We start from the raw sequence: 22,236 nt of genomic DNA on the forward strand, positions 1-22,236 counted from the left end.
TTTTTAAGAGACAGGGTCTCACTATATTGCCTAAGCTGGTCCTGAACTCCTGGACTTAAGCAGTCCACCTGCCTTAGCCTCCCAAAGTGCTGAGACTACAGGTGTGAGCCACGGCACCCAGCCTTGTTTACAATCTTTAAACCCCTGTAAGGTCTTTCCATATTACTCATCCTATTTTTACATTATAGATCAATAAGTCTATATAACAAGAAATGTAAACGAAAAATATCAATATATAAAATACTGTATCAGTAGGTACTAAATTTTGACGAAGAACGGGCACCAGAGTGGCGCCTGGGTTTCAGAGACCTTTGACATATATTCTCTCATTTAATCGTCTTAACAAGTCTCAAGGCAGCTGATGTTATACACGTGAGGAGGTGGAGGCTTAGGAAGGTGAAGTAATTTTGTCCGGGCCTCACAAGAGGCAGAGGTCAGGATGGCAGGGCGCCTCTGACTGGATACCCCATGCTCTCTTCCCGCTGTCGCATTGGGCTTCTGGACATGTGGCCCGGTGCCCTGTTGCCAGCGAGTGTTCTGTAGCGAGCAGCTGTGGCCTGGAAGGCCAGCCCAGGACTCAGAGGACTCCTCCAGGTCAACCTGATATTCCCATTTGGGCCTCTGTCCCCAGTCACAGCAGGGCTGCTCGCATCCTGACCTGGCTTCGTGGGACACCTCTCCACGCCCCTCACAGCATCCCGCTGTGCTCTCTGGGCCTTGGTCTGCCAGCAGCAGTATGCCCAATATGCCCTGGCCTTCATACTTGTCTCTCTTTCTTTTGTCTTTTTTTTTTTTTTTTTGAGATGGAGTCTTGCTCTGTTGCCCAGGCTGGAGTGCAGTGGTGCGATCTTGGCTCACTGCAACCTCTGCCTCGCACGTTCAAGTGATTCTCCTGCCTCAGCCTCCAGAGCAGCAGCTGGGATTACAGGTGTGCACCACCACGCCTGGCTAGTTTTTGTATTTTTAGTAGAGATGGGGTTTCACCATGTTGGCCAGGCTGGTCTTGAACTCCTGACTTCAGGTGATCTGCCCTGCTTCAGCCTCCCAAAGTGCTGGGATTACAGGTGTGAGCCACTGCACCCGGCCCATACTTGTCTCTTAATGTCCTTTTCTGTTTGATTTCTTACTAAGATCTGGCTAGTCTTTGAGAACACTGCCTCCCGTATGGCCATGGTAATTTCCCACAAAAATTCTGCCACTGCAGGGCTTAGAAGTAAAGTGGGTATCTCTGCTGTCTACTGTCACTTCTAAAATATCCCTTCTCTGGAAAATCCCAACTCTTAAATTCTGACACATGCTACAAAAATGGTTGAAACTTCAGGTCATTATGCTGAACGAAATAAGCCAGACACAAAAGGACAGATATTGTATGATTCCACTTACATGGTACTTAGAGTAGTCAAAATTATAGAGAACTGGCACACACCTGTAGTCCCTGCTGCTTGGGAGGCTGAGGCAGGAGGATCGCTCCAACGCAGGGGATTAGGCTGTGGCGGGATGGCTGTACCTGTAAATAGCCACTGCACTCCAGTGTGGGCAACAGAGTGCGACCCTAAAAAAAAGGGGGGGAAGTATAGAGATAGAATACAGAACTGCAGTTGCCAACATCGTTGGTGAGATTAATCCACAAACTGAAGTAGGTGGAGATTGTTCATTCTCATCATTGAATACTATCCCATTATATAAACACATTCACTTACCCATTCTACTTTCTTTTTCTTTGAGTTAGGGTCTCGCTCTGTCACCCAGGCTGGAGTACAGTCATTCGACCTCAACACACCACAACCTCCGCCTCCTGGACCCAAGGAATTCTCCCACCTCAGCCTCCTTAGTAGCTGGGACTGGGTGCATGTCACCACGTCTGGCTAAATTTTGCTTTTTTTTTTTTGGTAGAGATGGGGTTTTTACTGTGTTGCCCAGGCTGGCCTCAACTCCTGGGCTCAAGCCATCCGCCTACTGTGTCTTCTCCAACTGCTGGGATTATAGGCATGAGCCACTGTGCCCAGCCCCATTCTACTGTTGATGAGCATTTGAATAGTTTTAGGCTGTTAGGTGTAGAACATCCAAGATACGTCCTAATACATGGTTTTGGTGCAACGTTCTCAAGGAGTACATACCAAGGCCTGGAAAGGCTGGGTCAGAGGGCGTGCATGTGGTCAGCTGAAACATGTTCTGTGAGTGTTCCTAACTGCTTATACCAATTAACACTTCCATCATCAGCCTGCGGCAGAGTTCTGGTTGCTCTCTCTCCTCATCACTTGGCATTTCCTTCGCTATTTTAGCTGCTCTTTCGCTTGGGGATGTACATATCATTCCCTGTCTACGCATAGTTGCAATATTTGCATTGGCTCATTACCCTGACCATTAGGTTATGGATGCTGCTGTGAAAACGAAGAAAAAGATAAGCTTTTAAATGTATAAAGAAAATGACTGGTTCTTTTTTTTCATATTCTTTTCTTCAGATGGAGTCTCGCTCTGTTGCCTAGGCTAGAGTACAGTGGTACAATCTCAGCTCACTGCAACCTCTGTCTCCTAGGTTCAAGAGATTCTCCTGCCTCAGCCTCCCAAGTAGCTGGGATTACAGGTCAGCGCCACCACGCCCAGCTAATTTCTGTATTTTTAGTAGAGACAGGATTTCACCATGTTGGCCAACCTGGGCTCGAACTCCTGACCTCAGGTGATCCTCCCGCCTCAGCCTCCCGAAGTACTAGGATTATAGACGTGAACCACCCGTGCCCAGCCCAAAATAATTGATTCTTATATTTTTGACAAAGAGATCAGATGGATCCGTTCATACACTGGCAGTTAATTTCGTTTCCTCTAAATAAAAATGGACAGGTTAATGTATGAAGCAGCTGTGTTATCAATATGGTACGTGTGTGTGCTTGTATAGATAGATGTATATGTACATACATAACTATATATTTTGCTGGACACATAATATTTTAGATGCCTACTATATGCTAGACACTGTTCTACCATCATGAAAAAAGCACTGCTCTGTTTTACTGTTGATTTTTTTAAAAAATCTGAACATGGTGAACAAACAATGAGGCTTACAACATTTGTTACAAGAAAGGAAATATCAATTCAGGAAAATGTTGGCCGGCTCTTGTGGCTCACACCTGTAATCTCAGCACTTTGGGAGGCAGAGGTGGGTGGATTGCCTGAGGTCAGGAGTTCCAGACCAGTTGGGCCAACATACTGAAACCCCGTCTCTCCTAAAACACCAAAAAATTGGCCGGGCATGGTCATGTGTGCCTGTAATCAGCTAACTGGGAGGCTGAGGCAGGGAAATTGCTTGAGCCACTGAGGTAGAGGTTGCAGTGAGCTGAGATCGTGCCACTGCACTCCAGCCTGGATGACAGAGTGAGACTCCGTCTCAAAAAAAAAAAAAAAAAGAAAAAGAAAAATGTTATTAACTGACTAATCTGGAATGCTTGTTACACAGTCCCAGAATTAATTTTGATACTGTTCTGGCTATGCCTGCACTCCAGCCAGCCACCTTCCACAGCAGTTAGGTCCCTGACAGGAGACGCCACCCAAGAAGCCACGAACAGCAAACAGGTTTCTGCCCAGGATCTGCCAGCCCTGCAGCCTTGGTGATGACACTTACACAGCTCAGCACTCTCCATGCTTCTTCCCAGCCTGAGCCAAGCAGCATCAGGGAACTTGTTCTTCTGTCCCTTGGCCTTGCCTACCCCACCTTCCACAATGAAACATATTTTCCAAGAAAAGCACACTCACCCTAGAGCCAGGTCCCTCCCTACCAAGTCTTAGCACTAGATGCTGCTTCAGAAGGAGAAGCAGAGCAGAAAGACCGCAGAGGGAAGAAGGGCATTTGTGGCGCTCCCATAGCTCCTCCCAGAATTTTATCTTTTATCCAAGGTGAGAATGGAGGCAGAATGAGTGACCAGGAGACTTCCACCATTTTTCAGGCCTGAGATGTTAATGAGGGCCGTGGCATGTGGAGAACAGGGCAGACGTTAGAGGCATGTTGGGAGACAGACTTCCTTTGCCTTTCCCGGGAGTTAGAACTGGGAGGAGTTGAGGATGACAAATTTTCTTGAACAACTGGACTGGACAGATAATAACACTGCTTACCAAAAGAGAAAAAGTAAGAAGGGGTAGGTTTGTCTTGGGAGATAACTTCGACTTTTTTTTTTTTTTTTTTTTGAGAGCAAGTTTCACTCTGTCGCCTAGGCTGGAGTGCAGTGACGCGATCTCGGCTCAATACAACCTCCGCCTCCCAGGTTCAAGCAATTCTCCTGCCTCAGCCTCCCAAGTAGCTGGAACTACAGGCACCCACCACCACGCCCAGCTAACTTTTGTATTTTTAGTAGAGACTGGGTTTCACCATGTTAGCCAGGCCAGTCTCAAACTTCTGACCTCAAGTGATCCTCCTGCCTCTCCCTCCCAAAGTGCTGAGATTATAGGCGTGAGCCACCGTGTCCAGCCATAGCATTGATTTTAGACGTTAATTTTTCTATGTTGTAAGTAATTTGCCTGTTTTTTCTATAATTTGCAATAACGTAGAAATTCTCATTAGGGAGCCTGTTCCTTGCTGGGAAACAGTAAAAAGCTGGCCATTCTCATGCAAACTGTTCATGATAGACTGACACATTCCTCAGCCATTTGAAGAGTCCCTAAAGCAGCCACAGACAAAGATTTTCCCAACTGTTTAATACTTTCAGAGGTGCTCTGGGCTAAGTTTTCACCGGGAATGCACTCCAGCTGCAGTTTTCTCCAGAATGCCACTGTTTCCTGGGATAAGCAAAGTCTTAATAAAGATTTCAATCAGTACTTGCAAAATGCTCCTTCATTGTTGGCTGACCTTAGGAAAGAACAAATAAAAACATTCATAATTTATTAATTTCCTTCAGGTCTCACTCTCTTGTTCTTTCTAATACTTCCCAAAAGGCCATTGTAAAAGTTGAGTTATATAGGATGTTCATTTAGTAACGGCAGAAGAGAAGAGAAAGACATTCTTATTATAGTCTTAAAGTCTTCAGTGGCTTAAAATCTCCTGGGGCTTACACATTTGGCAATGGTTATATAAACAAAAGTGTAAAGATTTCCATGATAAGTCACTGAAAAACAGATGGTAAGATGTTTAAATGGTTTTTTAAAAGATGAGGACATCTGTAAGCATCCATCTGGAAGTAATTATAACTCAAAAGTCTTTTGTTACTATTAAGCTTCCAGTTGACTTCCCCTACTAGAAAACAATGGACCAGCTTTTTCTTAAAATAGACAAAACCAAAATAGACAGGAAAACCAAGAGATAGATATTTTTGAAAACTCATAGATTTGCCTAGAGGCAAAGTTTAGAATTTCCACAAAATCCCACCGGATAAGAAACTTTAGCTTTCTATATCAAATGTAGTGGAAGGTAGAGCTTTGATTGGATTTTTTGGTCTATTTGTGCTGAAGTCAGTGCAAGTAATTCTAGCTCTTCATTAATATTTCATGAGCCACAGTGAGATGGACTTTTGTCTGGTGATGATATACTGCTGGATAATGGGCCAGCATTCTCTGAAACTTAGAATTGCTTCATCTCAGCAACCTACTGAACAGAACGTCACTGCTGACCAGCATTCAGCTTCAGTCTCAGCTGCTCACAGTAACAGGTAGAAGCCTTGGGCAGCAGAGGGCCTGTTTGTGACTTCAGCAGCATCTGGTGATCCGGTGTTACCTTGCAGTAAATGATTCAGAGAAAGCCACATTCCCCTGTTGCTATTTTCAGGTAGGCAGATAAACCCAGGGAGAGTTTAGCATGGATTTGGCAGGTCTGTTTTTCTAACCTCATTGTGTAGGTTCTTGAATGAGAATCTAGCAAGCAGCCAAAAAGACTTCCTGTGAGCTCATCCTTCTCAAAGCCAAACATCTTCACAAACTGTTTCCTTCAGGCTCTGGAAACCAAGAGCCCTTCACATGAGATTTGTGCCTCCCTCCAACATACTTGATGCCTCCTGACCCCAGCCAGATGGCTTTTTTGTCTTTATCTTCCCATTCACTTGACTTCCAGTTCTCTCTGAAGTCAGAGGCTCGCATGGGGTGAGAGGCTTCTGGATCACAGGTTCCTCCTCCGCCACCTACATGTGAGCATCCATCTTTAAGACCAAGTGTTTAAGACCAGACGACCCTAAAACAAACTCAGTCAACCCTCTGCTGCTTTGCTATTTAGTGTATTGAGTGGCCCCTGGATGTGCTGGCGAAGGTGGTATCTGTGGAAAATCATCCTGCATCCAAGGCAAAATAGTCTTAGAGAATGATTTCCCAGGCAGGAGAAACCTAAAAGGCAGGACGACCAAGAGGAAGGTAAAATTAGGAGTAAATTGGAACACGTTGTGCTAAATACTCAGAAACGTTACTGCAGAGAACAAGGAAATGAGAGCGTCTCCTGAGGCCACAGTACAAGAGGCTATTCCTGGAATATGGCCGTGCCTTCTATGCACCTGGGAACCACAGTCAGTGGGAGCTCAAAACACAGCGAAATTGAAATGAATGAGGCTCGTGAGGAAAGGAGCTTTGCCCTTAATGTGGAGCACAACAAAGCCCCGATCATTTGAGCAGGCTCAAAAAAGTAGTGGGAGCGAGGTATAGGGCACAACTGAGGGACTAAGGTAAAATTATGGCACCCCAGTGCAATGCAAGGGGAAGGCATACAGCTGAGAGCTAGGAGGGGGACTCCCTTGTTTGTGTCCATCTGCTATAGTTGGTATATTGGGGATTACCAAAGCTGTAAAATCCCCAGACATAGCTCTCTGGCTTCACATTCCACCCCATTTTAATGCCATTAGTCATTTCTTCATTGTGAAAATAGAAAGCAGGCCAAATGTCCCATCAATTAACTGCAGCACATCGTAACAAAAATTGGGGAGGAGAGACGAAGCTAAGTGGCCGAAGTGTCTTGGTATCAGAGTTGTCTTTACACTGGCCCCATTCTTCCTTGTCTCAGATGACAAAAGCATTCCTCCTGCTTGTAAACCACATTTTTTTGTGTGAAGCGTTTGATGCTTTTCTATCTCTTGATAGCCTTCCTGTATCTATTGAGTTTTAAAGAACCTTGGCCGAACCTGGTGGCTCACGCCTGTAATCCCAGCACTTTGGGAGGCCCAGGTGGGCAGATCATGAGGTCAGGAGTTAGAGTCCAGCCTGGCCAACATGGTGAAACCCTGTCTCTACTAAAAATACAAAAATTAGCTGGGCATGGTGGCGCACACTTGTAATCCCAGCTACTCAGGAGGCTGAGGCAGGAGAATCACTTGACCCAGGGAGGTAGGTGGAGGTTGCAGTGAGCCGAGATCACATCACTGTACTCCAGCCTGGGCAACAGAGCAAGACTCCATCTCAGGGGGAAAAAAAAGATTTAAAGAATCTTTCCAGGCTGGGCGCGGTGGCTCAAGCCTGTAATCCCAGCACTTTGGGAGGCCGAGGCGGGTGGATCACAAGGTCAGGAGATCGAGACCATCCTGGTCAACATGGTGAAACCCCGTCTCTACTAAAAGTACAAAAAATTAGCTGGGCATGGTGGCGCGTGCCTGTAATCCCAGCTACTCAGGAGGCTGAGGCAGGAGAATTGCCTGAACCCAGGAGGCGGAGGTTGCGGTGAGCCGAGATCGGGCCATTGCACTCCAGCCTGGGTAACAAGAGTGAAACTCTGTCTCAAAAAAAAAAAAAGAATCTTTCCAAAATGTTTAAAGAGTAAGAGAGATGCTCTTGGGTAGTGGCGGGACAGGTAACGATTCTCCTGAGAGGTCAGAGGCCAGAGGCCAGGCTAACAGGCTCCTGCATCCCATGGCTTCTGAGGATCCCAGAAAATGAATGGCAAGTTTACGCTTTGCATTTTAGAGGTGAAGGAAATGAGGGACCAAAAGAGTTAACCAGGATACACATTGAGTTTAAAGGTCACGACCAGCTACCATGCCTAAGGGTGAGGTTTGGGATTCCTGCCTTTGGGTCATTGTGGAGCCATCAGTGGTAGGAGGTACTGTCACCTCGACCCTGAAATACCCACAATGCCAACCCAGAAAAAAATCCATCTAGAAGTGCATTCAGTACTTCGGGTTCAGTACAGTTATGAGGCGGGTGATGAAAGGTTGAAGCTGCCTGACGCATTCATGACGCTTGACAGAGAGCATTCGATCTGAGGACCACTGACACTGAAACTACTGAAAATGGCATATGTGTATGGAAAGAAAAGATGGAAAACTTTGGGAGATGGGATAATGGGTGATTTTTTTTAACTCTTAGAAATTTTCTTTGAAAGTATCAAACAAAGGCAGACACAGGCAGGCAAGGCAGCTATGGAAAGGAAGTCATGAAAGTTAGAAGCAATAGTTGGAATATAGCAATAGATAAAGGAGATACAGAAAAGTAAAACACTGGACTTGCCCAGCTACTAAAACTTATAAAATGACTACCACTGGGAGCAGTGATTCATGCCTGTAATCCCAGCACTTTGGGAGGCCAAGTTGGGCTGATCACTTGAACCCAGGAGTCTGAGACCAGCCTGGGCAACATGGTGAAACCCCCATCTCTATTAATAATACAAATATTAGCCAGGCATGGTTGCGGGCACCTGTAATCCCAGCTACCCGGGAGGCTGAGGCAGGAGAAATGCTTGGACCTGGGAGGCAGAGGTTGCAGTGAGCCGAGATCACACCATTGCCCTCCAGCCTGAACAAGATCGAAACTCTGTCTCAAAAAAAAATTAGCTGGGTACAGTGGCTGGCACCTGTGGTGTCAGCTACTCAGGAGGCTGAGGTGGGAGGATCACCGGAGGCCCAGGAGATGGAGGCTGCTGTGAACTATAATTGCACCACCACGCTCCAGGCTGGGTGACAGAGTGAGACCCTGTCTCAAGATAAATAAATAAATAAATAAATAAATAAACAAGCAAACTATTATCTCAGCACAGAAAATTATAAAGCAGCATTCCAAATCATATACATACTCTCTTGTAATCATGTCAATAATTTTTATGAACAAAGGGAAGGAAATACAAAATAAAATTTAAAATATTGGCATGATGGATTTATGATGTTATTCTTTTTAAAAATATACTTGGTAATAATTGTTGAGCATTTAATAATTCCAGGTACTATGTGAGGATTTTACAGGAATTATCATATTTATTCCTCCCAGCAACCCCATGAACCACGTACTATTCTTTTTCTGATTTGCCACAGAGAAGTTGGGGTGAGGTGCCTGTGCTCATATAGGTAGTGGTGGTTCTGGGTCCATTTGATTCCGAATACTTTATTATCCATTATAGTAAATACCACATATATATATATATATATATTTTTTTTTTTTTATTTTTATTTTTTTTTTTTTTGAGACAGGGTCTTGCTCTGTCACCCAGGCTAGCATGCAGTGGTGTAATCCCGATTCATTGTACCCCCTGCCTTCTGATCTCCAGCAATCGTGCAGCGTCAGCTTCCCTAACAGCTGGGACTACAGGCCTGCGCCACCACATCTGGCTAATTTTTTGTTGTTATTGTTGTTGTAGAGACAGGGTCTCCCTATATTGCCCATGCTGGTCTCAGACTCCTGGGCTGAAGTGATCCACCCGTGGCCTTGGCTTCCCAAAGTGCTGGGATTACAGCTATGGGCCACCACACCCAGCTCATTATGCTATTTTTTTAAAACCCTGATATACTAGTGTACAGGTAGGTATTTAAATGCATGCTTACACTAAAAATTTGGAGATATATATTAGATACATTTTATATATACTTTATATTACAAAGTATATAGACTTTTATATACATTATATATTACATATATACATATATGTAATATATAAATATATTTTATGTACATTCTTATGGAAGAATGATATCATCGTCCTGGTTCCTGGTATTGGAGGCTTCTTGCTTCTGGTGGAGAAGTGACATTATAGAAAGTAGCAATACAGAGGGAAGGAGTTGTTATGTGAATAACGATGAACCATTTCTGAAAATGGATTAAATGTGTGTGATACATTGTCTTTGACAAATTCTGACTGATGTGGAAGGACAGAGGTGATGGAAACTCAGCAGTTAAAGGAAGGAAAATGCCTGCTGGGTGTGTGTTCTCTCTCTTTGCTTTTAGAGTCCTTTGTGTCTAGAGTGTCTGAGACTGGGGAAATGAAGGTGACCAGTAGACAGTTGAAGAGAACAGGGACAAACGCCTTCCTGGGCTGGGTTCAGACCTTTCATTAAATTCCCAGGTATGTTACCAAACAGAAAGGGCAAAGATGCACTGAGTCATGAGGCGAAACACAGAAAGATACATTATTAGTTCTCTAATCACTGATCACATACGTATTAAACACTTTTATGTAAAACAGAATCAATCAAAGCACTATTAGGGGCATGACGAAAGCCGTGTAGCCAGGAAAAGTACAGACGCCCCGGTACCAGCAAGAGCACAGAGCTAGTATTTGAGGGGCTCTTGCTTTAGGCTATGAGCCAAAAAAAAATTACCAAGATCCTTCACTATAAAAGAGGTACACATAGCAGATAATATATGAAGAGATGCTCAACATTATCAGTGAAGAGGGAAATGTAAATTAAACTCACTCTGAGCTGCCACTTACACCTATTAAAATGGCCAGGAAAAGGCAGGAGAATTGCTTGAACCCAGGAGGTGGAGGTTGCGGTGAGCCGAGATCGCACCATTGTACTCCAGCCTGGGTAACAAGAGCGAAACTTCATCTCAAAAAAAAAAAAAAAAAATGGCCAGGGAAAAAAAAATCTGACAATGTCAACTACTGACAAATATGTGGAACAATTGAAACTCTCGTTCCTTGCTGGTGGGAATAGAAAAAAGATACAGCTCCTTTGAAAGACAAGTTGGCATTTTCTTAGAAAGCGAATAAACATGTACTTACTATGTGACCCAGTGAGTATTTACCCATGAGAAATGAAAACTACACCCACACAAAAATCTCTGCACAAATGTTTCCAGAAGCTTTATTCATAAGCACCCAAAACAGGAAATAACACAAATGTCCATCAGTAGGTGCCTGGATAAACAGTTATAATTATACCATTGAGTACTACTCAGCAATAAGGAAGAATGAACCACAGATACACATGACTCCGTGAGTCTCAAAAACATTGTGCTAAGTGAAAGAAGCCAGACTCCAAACAATGCATACCATATGGCTTAATTTGTATGATATTTTGGAAAAGGCAAAACTATCAAGTCAATCTACCAAGTAATAATGTATTTCAAAATGTTAAAATCATATAGGCCACATTTTCTGATCAAAATGCAAAGAAACATACAAACTAGTCAGGCTTAGACAAGAAATTAAAATAAAATTCTAAAAAGCTGTGGATAAAAAAGAAATCTGAGTTGCAATTAAATCTGAGGTATTTAGAGGTGAACTACTGGATCTGAGCTATTTGGAAATAAAAATAGTGCTACAGAGCAAAACTCAGTGGATATGATCAAAGCAGTAATTGGATAAAAACGTTTACCTTTAAACCCACTTAGTAAAAACCAGCAGTGACTGGAAATAAATGAACTAAAGCTTTAGTGGGAGAGGACAGGAGAAAACAATGTCATTTTTTAAAAAGTAAAGATTAATGAAAATAAAAGCAGGAATTAATGAAACTTACAGTTAACAAAAAGCAAAATTGATCCATAAAACCCAAAGCCAGTTCTTTGGAAAACAGAACTGCAGATTAACCTTTGGCAAATCTGATTCAGATAAGAGGACAGAAAAGCGCAAACCATTAGAAATGAGTTATGGTGCAAAACCAGATCAAGACTTTTTTTTACAAAAAAACTGAATACCATGTACAAGTTTAATGCCAATGTATTTGAAAATCTTAGGTAAGATAGATACTTTTCTGAGAAAATGTAGGTTTAAAATATTGAGTCATACTGGAGTAAAAGATCCTAAACTGGCTGGGCACCGTGGGTTCACACCTGTACTCCCAGCACTTTGGGAGGCTGAGGCCGGTGGATCACTTGAGGTCAGTATTTCGAGATCAGCCTGGCCAGCATTGTGATACCCCGTCTCTATAAAAATACAAAACTTAGCCGATTGTGGTGGTATGCACCCGTAATCCCAGTTGCTCGGGAGGCTGAGGCACAAGAATCGCTTGAACCCGGGAGGTGCAAGTTGCAGTAAACCAAGATGGTGCCATTGCACTCCAGCCTGGGTGACACAGCGAGACTCTGTCTCCAAAGAGTAAAGAAAGGCATTAGGCCCTCAGGATTTTATTAGTTCTACAATATCTTTAAAGAACAGGCAATTCTGATGTTCCAGTGCATTAAAAAGATGGAAATTGCCGGTCACAGTGGCTCATGTCTGTACTGTGAATGCCAGCACTTTGGGAGGCTGATATTGGTGGATCACTTGAAGTCGAGAATTCGAGACCAGCCTGGCCACCGTAAGGTGGTGAAACCCCATCTGTACTAAAAATACAAAAAAATTTGCCAGGCATGGTGGCATGTGCCTGTAATCCCAGCTACTCGGGAGACTGAGGCATGAGAATCCCTTGAACCGGGAGGTGGAGGTCGCAATAAGCTGAGATCGGGCCACTGCACTCCAGGTTGGGTGACAGAGTAAAACTCTGTCTCAAAAAATAAATAAAAAGACGGAAGTTTTTCAGCTTCGTTTTAAAAGTCAGAAAAATAAGAATATTTAAACTGGACAAGGATGACCAAAAAAAGGAAAATGTATAAAGGGAGAGGTCGTTCATGATAGCAACATAAAATCCAATCCCCAATCCAACAGTTTTGCACAGGATCCTTCAAGAAGATTCAAGCTTGGCCTTCCACGTTCCCATGGAAAAACGCACCCATTCATGCAGCTAGGTTGCTTCCCTTTTTCCTAGACCTGGCTGTTCCATCCAGCCTCTCCCATTCAGTCTTTTTCGGTCCAGAGGGAAACTCCAGTCTCTGTACACCTCATCCTCTGGCAGGCTCATCCATGTTGTAGCAGGATCCAGTATTTCACTCCTTTTCATAGCTGAATAAATATTGCCTTGTATAGACATAACATTTTGTTTGTTCATTCATCAGTTGATAGATATTTGTGTTTTTCCACTTTTTGACCATTATGTGTAATGTTTACAACAACAAACAAACAGCATTTGTTTACAAGTTTTTGTGTGTGTTGGGCATATATAGGAGTAGAATTGCTGGGTCATTTAGAAACATCATGTTTAACATTTTGAGGACCTGTCAAACTGTTTTCCAACATGGCTAAACCATTTTCCATTCCCACATGTAGGATGTGAGGATTCTAATTTCTTCATGTCCTAACACTAATTGTCTACTTTTATTTTACCCATCCTAGCAGAAATAAAGTAGTATTTCACTGTGGTATAGACTTTATTTCCCTATTGACTAATGATGTTAATCATCTTTTCATGTGTATATTGGCCATTGGAAATATCTAGTCATACCGTTTCTCCATTTTTAAATTAGGTTTTCTTTCCTTTTTCTTAAGTTTTAAGAGTTCTTTATATATCCTGATACAAGTCCCTTACCTGATATGTGACTTCCAAATGTTTTCTCCCACTCTGTGGGTTGTCTTTTCACTTTCTTAATGGTGCCATTTGAAGCATAACTGAATTTTTTTTGAGGCAGAGTCTTGTCCCGTTGCCCAGGCTGGAATGCTGTGGTGCAATCTTGGCTCACTGCAGCCTTTGCCTCCTGGGTTCAAATGATTCTCATGCCTCAGCCTCCCAAGTAGCTGGGATTACAGGTACATGCCATCAAAGCCTGGCTAATTTTTGTATTTTTAGTAGAGATGAGGTTTTTACCATGTTAGCTGGTCTTGAACTCCTGGCCTCAAGTGATCCACCCTCCTCGGCCTCCCAAAGTGCTGGGATTACAGGCATGAGCCACTGTGCTTGGCCATAAAAAATTTTAATTTTTATTAGGTCTCACCTATCAAGTGTCTCTTTTATTACCTATGCTTTTGGTGTCGTGTAAGAAATTATTCCTTAATTCAAGGTCATGAAGATTTTCTGTCGTGTTTTCTTCTAAGCATTTTATAGTTTTAGCTCTTAGATTTAGATCCACTTGAGTTAATCTATGTGTATGGTGTGAGGTAAGGGTCTTACTTTATTATTTTGCATGTAGATATTCACTACTGTCAGCACCATTTGTTGAAAAGACTGTCCCTTCCCACGTTGAGTTGGTTTGGCCTTTTTCTCCAAGTAGCTCTCCTAACCTACTCAGGAGACTGAGAAAGGAGGATCACCTGAGAGACCAGGTGTTATGTTGTCCAGCCTGGGCAACATAGTGAGACCCTATCTCTAAAAACAAAACAAAATGGATTTTTTTGTTTTGGGGCACCTGGGATTTTGATAGGGATTGCATAATATCTGTACATTAACTTGAGGAATGTTGCCATCCTAACAATATTATGTCTGGTATTTTATAAATATGGATGTCTTTCCGTTTATTGAGTGTTTTTTGTTTTTGTTTTTGTTTGTTTGTTTATTTGTTTGTTTGGGAGACAGAGTCTTACTCCCATTACCCAGGCCGGAGCACAGTGATATGATCTTGGCTCATCGCAGCCTCAACTTCCTGGGCTATGTGATCCTCCTACTTCAGCTTCCTGAGTAGCTGGGACTACAGGCACATGCCACCATGCATGCCTAATTTTTAGTATTTTTAGTAGAGAAGGGGTTTTACCCTGTTGCCTAGGCTGAGCTTAAACTCCTGGGCTCAAGTGATCCACCCACCTGGGCCTCCCAAAGTGCTAGGATTATAGACATGAGTCACCTGCCCAGCCCTATTTAAGATACTTTTTACTTTCAATAATTGTTTTGTGGTTTCTAGTGTATAAATCTTATAATTCTTTTATTTAATTTATTCCTAATTATTTTATTATTTTGATACTATTATTGGAATTATTTTCTTAATATCACTTCCAGAATGTTCACTGTTAGTGTACAGAAATACAATTGATTTTTGTTTGTTAATATTGTATCCTGCAACTTTGCCAAACTCATTTATTAGTTCTAATAGGTTTTTTGTTTGTTTGTTTTCAGTGGAGTTCTCAGGATTTTTTAATAAGCAAGATCATGCCATTTGCAATTAGAGATAGTTTTACTTCCTTTTCAATTTGAATGCCTTTTATTTATTTTTCTTGCCTAATTGCCCAGGCTGGAGCTTCCAATATAGTATGAATAGACAGGGTAAAAGTAGATTTATTTTTTCTTATTTCTGATCTTAAAGAGAAAGCCATCAGTCTTTCAGTGTTTAATATAATCTTAGATATAGGTGTGTTGTAGGTGCCCTTGGTCAGTTTTAGGAAGCTTCCTTATATGCCTATTTTGTTGAATATTATTTATCGTGAAATGCATTAGATTTTGTCAAATAATTTTTTTTTGGAGATGGAGCCTCACTCTGTTACCCAGGCTGGAGTGCAGTGGCACAGTCTCAGCTCACTGCAACCTCTGCCTTCTGGGCTCAAGTGAGTCTCCTGCTTCAGCCTCCTGAGTAGCTGAGATTACAGGCACATGCCACCACGCCTGGCTAATCTTTGTATTTTTTAGTAGAGATAGGATTTCACCATGTTGGCCAGGCTGGTCTTAAACTCCTGACCGCAGGTGATCCACCCACCTCAGCCTCCCAAAATACTGGGACTACAGGTGTGAGCCACTGTGCCTGGCCAAATAATTTTTCTCAGTCTATTGTGATTTTTGTCTATTATTTTATTGATATGGCTATTACATTTATTTTTTATGTTAAACTAATCTTGCATTCTTACATTAACTTCTACTTGGTCATGGCATATAATCCTTTTTTTACAGGTTGCTAGATTCAGTTTACTAGTATTTTAAGATTTTTGCAACTGTTTTCATAGAAGATGATTACATTGTCTTTATTTGGTTTTGGTATCAGAATAATACTAGTCTCAGAGAGCAAGTTGGGAAGTATTCACTCCTCTTCCATTTTTTGGAACAATTTTTGAAGAGTTGTTAGTCATTCTTTGCTAAATGTTTGGAGAATTCACTAGTGAAGCCAACTTGATCTAAGCTGAGCTTTTTTTTTTTTTGCTTTTTCTTTTCTTTCTTTTTTTTTTGTAAATACACCAGCCTGAACAGATCTGGGCTTTTCTTTGTGGGATGTTTTAAAATTACTAACTCAATCTCTTTACTTGTTAAAGTTATATTTAGATTTTTTCTTCTTTAGTTAAGTTTTAAAATTTATGATTTTCCAGGATTTTTTTTTCATTTCATCTAAGTTTTCTAATTAGTTGGCATACAGTTGTTCATATTGTTCCCTTATCATTCTTTTTATTTTTGTAAGATTAATAGTAATTTCCCATCTTTCATTCCTGATTTTGGTAATGTGAGTCTTATGTTTTTCTTGGTCAACTAGCCAAGGTTCTTCAATTTTGTTGATCTTTTCAAACATCTAGCTTTGGTTTCATGAGTTTTCTCTATTGTATTTTTCTATTTCTATTTTCTATTCCATTGTGTTTGGAAAACATACTTTGTATTATAATAATGATTTTAAATCTATTGAGGCTGTTTTATGGCCTATTAGATGGTCTATTCTGGAGAATTTTCATGTATATTTGAGAAGAATGTGTATTCCACTGATGCAGGTGGAATGCTCTGTAGATATCTGTTAGGTGTAGTTAGTTTATAGTGTCCTGATGTCCTCTATTCGTATCCTTGCTGATCCTCTACCTTGTTGTTCTGTCCATTAGTGAAAGCAAGGTATTGAACTTTATTACTGTTATTGTTGAATTGTCAGTTTTCCCCTTCAATTCTGTCAGTTTTCGCTTCATGTATTTTGTGGTTCTGTTATTGGGTGTATATATATTTATAATTGTTATATCTTCCTGAGACATTAGCTCTTTTATCATTATAAAATGTCCCTATTAATCTCTAGTAACTTTCGTGTTTAATAGTATTTTATTGGCTATTGTTATAGCCACTCCAGCTCTCTTATAGTTGCTGTTGCCAGATACATATTTTTCCATCCTTTTACTTTCTATTTGCATTTTTGAATCTAAAGTGTGTCTCTTGTAGACACTATATAGTTGGATTATGTTGGTATTCATTCTGGCAATCTCTGTCTTTCGACTGGATTGTTTAATCCACTCACTTTTCACGTCGTCATTGATATGGTTAGATTTACCTTTGTGTTTTTCTTTTTGCTTTCTATATATTTCATGACTCCTCTGTTCCTTTATTCCTCCCTTACTAACTTCCTTTGTCTTATGTTGATATTTTCAAGTGTACTATTTTACTTCTTTAGTAATTTTTTCACTACATATTTTAAAAATTTTAATTTCTATTTTTTGAGACAGGGTGTCACTTGTCACACAGGCTGGAGTGCAGTGGTACAATTATAGCTCACTGCAGCCTCAAACTCCTGGGCTCAAGCAGTCCTCCTGCCTCAGCCTCCCAAGTAGTAGGACTACATGTATGTACCATCATGTCCAGCTAATCTTTAAAATTTTTTGTAGAGATGGGGTTTCACTATGTTGTCCAGGCTGGTCTTGAACTCCTGGTCTCAAGTGATCCTCCTTCTTTGACCTCCCACAGTGCTGGGATTTCAGACATGAGCCAATGTGCCTGGCCCTGGGGTAATTTCTTAATGGCCTCTATAATGCTTATAATACGTTTCTTAATGTATCAGAATCAACTTTAGAAGTATACTACCTTTGTTCTAGTAAGATATAGAAACTTTGATCTTATATATAGCTCCTTTCTCTCCCTTCTGTTTTGTGGCTAGTAAGTGTATATATATATGTATGTTACAAATTCAATAATATATTGTTATAATTACTGCTCTATATAATCCTATGTCCTTTAAAGAAGCTAAGAAAAGAAATAACAGTGGAAATACATGTATAGAGTTTCTTCTTTAAAAAAATATTAGGCCTGGCCTGGTGGCTCACACCTGTTATCCTAGCACTTTGGAAGGCCAAGGAAGGAAGATTGCTTGAACTCAGGAGTTCGAGACCAGCCTAGGCAACATACTGAGACCCTGTCTTCACAAAAAATATATAAATTAGCCTGGCATGGTGGTGCGTGCCTGTAGTCCCAGCTACTTGGGGAGCTGAGGCAGGATCACTTGAGCCTAAGAGGCAGAGGTTGCAGTGAGCCAACATCACCACTGCACTCCAGCCTGGGTGACAGAGCGAGTCTCTGTCTCAGGAAAAAAAAACAAAGAAAAGAAAATGTCCTGAGACTTTAAATGATTGTTTTGTATTTTGCTGGAGAGAGGGTCTGTGTCCCTCACACAACCATTCTGGAACCACCTCCCAGATGATGTGGCCTCATCTTTTCATCTCTTAGTCTTTCTGAACAAGATTCCAAATTAATCCTTCAGTACTATTTTCTAATATCCTTGAAACGTTCTACTTCTTTTTCCTGTCTACCTGTTCTTATTTCATTTCTATTCGTTTTAGTTTCCTATTTTTTGACATTTTAAGTGTAAATGATTTCTTCATCATTATTTGAGCGTCTTAACCTTTATTTTTCATCTTCTTCTATAATATTAAATTCATATTCCAGTGGGTGATTTTAATGACTTTCTTCATATGTTTTGGAATTTTAGTTTGCAAGTTTGTTTTTTGTTTGTTGGTTGTGAGAGTGTCTTGCTTGGTTGCCCAGGCTGGAGTGCAATGGAATGATTATAGCTCACTCCATCCTTGACCTTCTGGGCTCAAGCATTCCTCCAGCCTCTGCCTCCTGAGTAGCTAGCACAACAGATGTGCACCATCACACCCAGGTAATTTTTAAAATTTTTTTTTTTTTTTGAGACAAAGTCTCTGTCACCCAGGCTGGAGTGCAGTGGCGCATGCTGGCTCACGGCAATTCTACCTCCAGGGTTCAAGCGATTCCGCCTCAGCCTCTCAGATAGCTGGGATTACAAGCACACCACCACACTCAGCTAATTTTTGTATTTTCAGTAGAGACAGCGTTTCACCATGTTGGCCAGGCTGGTCTCGAACTCCTGACCTCAAGTGATCCACCCACTTCAGCCTCCCAAAGTGCTGAGATTACAGGTGTGAGCCATCGTGCCCGGCCTAATTTTTTAAATTATTTTTGTAGAGATGGGGGCTTACTATGATGCTCAGGCTGATCTTGAACTCCTGGCCTCAAGCCATCCTCCTACCTCTGCCTCCCAGAGCACTGCGATTACAGGCATAAGCCACCATGACCAGCTGCAAGTTCATTTTAAAGTAACTGTTTCATTCTTTTTTGTTGTTGATCTTTTTTCTGTCCTTCTAGTTTTTACTTATCTCCATCTAGAAACAGTAAGATTTCCTTCACTGGACATCCGGGCATCCTACTAAGAGCCAGATGTTACGATGCACATTCAGAATTTCTGCCCACGTGATATTGTGAATATGGCAAAACCGATTTCAGAACCAGCAGTTCCAGCTCATTCTGGACCATAGAGAGGTCTCTATGCTCCCATATTCCACATCTAGGCTCATCAGAGGTCAGCCACAGTTGGTGGTTTTTTACGCTTCCTTTAGAAGGAAGAGAAGATTCTTCTCAACTTTTAAAGCAGTGACTGCAGCTCCAGCCCCACATTTAACCTGGGACAATTTTAGTCCCTTTCAGCTTCTGGACTGACGTTGCCTCTGCCTATTACTTGGACCTAGAGCCAAGCAGGCCCGCTGCTTCCACTCTGCCCATTGATTTACATTGCCATTGCATTTCTGTTTGGAAGTATATTCATCTTGGTTTTGAGCTCAACTACATGTTTTTAGACTTTTCTTATCTGTCACTGCCATTGCTTGGAAAAGAATCAGGGATCAAAGCAGGATCATTGCCCCGGCTTGCCCGGAGTCCCAATCCCATACTGAATTTGCAGTCAGACATTTCATGCTGTAGTCCCTAGCTTCTCTGTAACATTCACAATAGCTCTCTGGATAGAAGCTGACAGGTGGAATGGATCAGCAAGACACAGAAGCCAGGAGTAAAAAATACATGCCTCATATATATGAAAATACGGCCTTATATATGAGGCTGCGAGCGGTGGCTCACACCTGGAATCCCAGCACTTTGAGAGTCCGAGGCGGGCAGATCACAAGGTCAGGAGTTCGAGACCAGCCTGGCCAATATGGTGAAACCCCTCTCTACTAAAAATACAAAAATTAGGCAGGTGTGGTGGCACATGCCTGTGGTCCCAGCTACTTGAGAAGCTGAGACAGAAGAATCACTTGAACCTGGGAGGCAGAAGTTGCACTGAGCTGAGATTGTGCCACTGCACTCTAGCCTGGGTGACAGAGTGAGACTCCATCTCAAAAAAAATATATATGAACCAGAGTTTGGGTAGGGTAATGGTGAAGCCTGAGGCAAGGTTCCCAGCAGGGCAAGATTGTTTTGTTTTGTTTTGTTTTGAGACAGAGTCTCACTCTGCTGCCCAGGCTGGAGTACAGTGGTGCGATCTTGGCTCCCTGCAACCTCTATCTCCTGGGTTGGAGCAATTCTCCTGCCTCAGCCTCCTGACTAGCTGGGATTACAGATGTGTGCCACCATGCCAGGCTAATTTTTGTATTTTTAGTAGAGATAGGGTTTCACTATGTTGGACAGGCTGACCTTGAACTCCTGACCTCAGGTAATCCACCCACCTCGGCCTCCCAGAGTGCTAGGATTACAGGAGTGAGCCATCACACCCAGCCCAGCAGGGCAAGATTCTATGCAGGACAACAAAGTTAGAAGTTAAAAGGAGGTAAGATGTTCAAGGTCAGTGTCTAAACCAGGAAACAGTAATAAAGAGTAATCTAGTAGTACTATGCTCTGACAAAGATGTAACTAACTGAGGCCCTGTGGGAGCCATGATCTACCCAGCCATACTGCCCAAAGAGAAAATCCTTCAAAAGCCAAGGTATGTTAAAGTAAAAGTAGGCCGGGCTCAGTGGCTCACACCTGTAATCTCAGCACGTTGGGAGGCTGAGGCAGGAGCATCGCTTGAGCCCAGGAATTTGAGACATAGTAACATCTTGACTCTACAAAAAAAATTTGCAATTAGCTGGATGTGGCGGCACACATCTGTAGTTCCTGCTACTTGAGAGACTTGGACAGGAGGATTGCTTGAGCCCAGGAGGTTGAAACTGTAGTGAACCGTGTTCACACCACTGTACTGCAGGCTGGGGAACAGAGTGAGATCCTGTCAAAAAAGAAAATGGACTTGGGATTTAGGTCGTCTCCAGGAGAATCTGTCCTCTCAAATTTTCTCATATTATTGTCTAACTCTATCAAGGCCCTAAACTATCCCCTGATAGTAGGATCCTGCTTCTTAGGGTCTTTGAAGAAGACTTTGGATTTATGTATTTTTGGGTTCTTGGTTCCCCTTCATCAGGATCTCATCTATGATTCTGTATCTTTCTAGAATAGGAGCTTGAGTCTTAGCCGTTAAGAGATAGTAGATTTTTTTTTCTTGAGAGGGGGAGGGAGAGGGAGGCGCGAGGGATGGGGCGGGGGAGGGCCGCAAAGAAAGAAAGAGAAAGAGAAAGGGGGAGAGAGAACAGGAGTCTTGCTCTATTGCCCAGGCTGGAATGCAATCTAAAAATAGGTATTAAAAACCTCTTTAATACCAATAATTGTACTTAACAGCAGAGACAGGAAGGAATAAGGGAAGAAAATAACAAACAAACAGCCAACCAATATTTCATTTAAATCTGTGAAATGCTATGCAAATGCTGAAGAGTGATTTACTTCCAATTATGTGATCACTTTCAAAATAGGTGTAATGTGATACTGAAAAAAATCTATGTTCTGTGGACCTGGGGTGAAGAATTCTATAAATATTCACTGAGTTTACTTGTTCCAGGTCTGAGGTCAAATCACAGATGTCCCTGTTAATTTTCTATCTCGTTCATCCGTCGAATATTAACAACGTGGTGTCAAAGTCTCCCGCTATTATTGTGCGGGAGTCCAAGTCTCTTTATAAGTCATTAAGAACTTGTCTTATGTATCTGGGTGTTCCTGTATTGGGTGCATATATATTTATGATCATTGACTCTTGTTGCATTGATCCTTTCACCATTATGTAATATCCTTCTTTGTTTCTTTTAGTCTTTGTTACGATTAAAGTCTATTTTGTCAGAGACGAAAGTTACAACTCCTGTTTTGTTTTGTTTTTTTTCTTTTTGCTCTCCATTGGATTGGTAAGTCTTCCTCCAACCTTTTGTTTTGAGTCTTTGTGTGTCCTTTCTTATGAGATGGATCTGGATACATTGTGCTGATGGGTTTTGACTTTTTATTTGATTTGCGTGTCTGTGTCTTT

At 41.8% G+C, this 22,236-nt stretch overlaps 1 protein-coding gene across 5 annotated transcripts in view; it reads left to right on the plus strand.

Moving 5' to 3' along the window:
* Positions 1-22,236, plus strand: part of RGS20 (regulator of G protein signaling 20) — a 102,666-nt gene that overhangs the window by 52,533 nt on the left and 27,897 nt on the right. The window contains exon 1 of one of the 5 annotated variants that reach the window (XM_037739710.1): positions 10,108-10,219. The exons of the other annotated variants lie outside the window; for them this stretch is intronic. The gene's annotated coding sequence lies outside the window, so the exon portion shown is untranslated. Of the gene's footprint in view, positions 1-10,107; positions 10,220-22,236 lie in introns of those variants that run through there. 5 annotated transcript variants of the gene reach the window in all.

This window comes from Cebus imitator, unplaced genomic scaffold (genome assembly GCF_001604975.1).
Source record: "Cebus imitator isolate Cc_AM_T3 unplaced genomic scaffold, Cebus_imitator-1.0 Scaffold73, whole genome shotgun sequence".
Taxonomy (NCBI): domain Eukaryota; kingdom Metazoa; phylum Chordata; class Mammalia; order Primates; family Cebidae; genus Cebus; species Cebus imitator.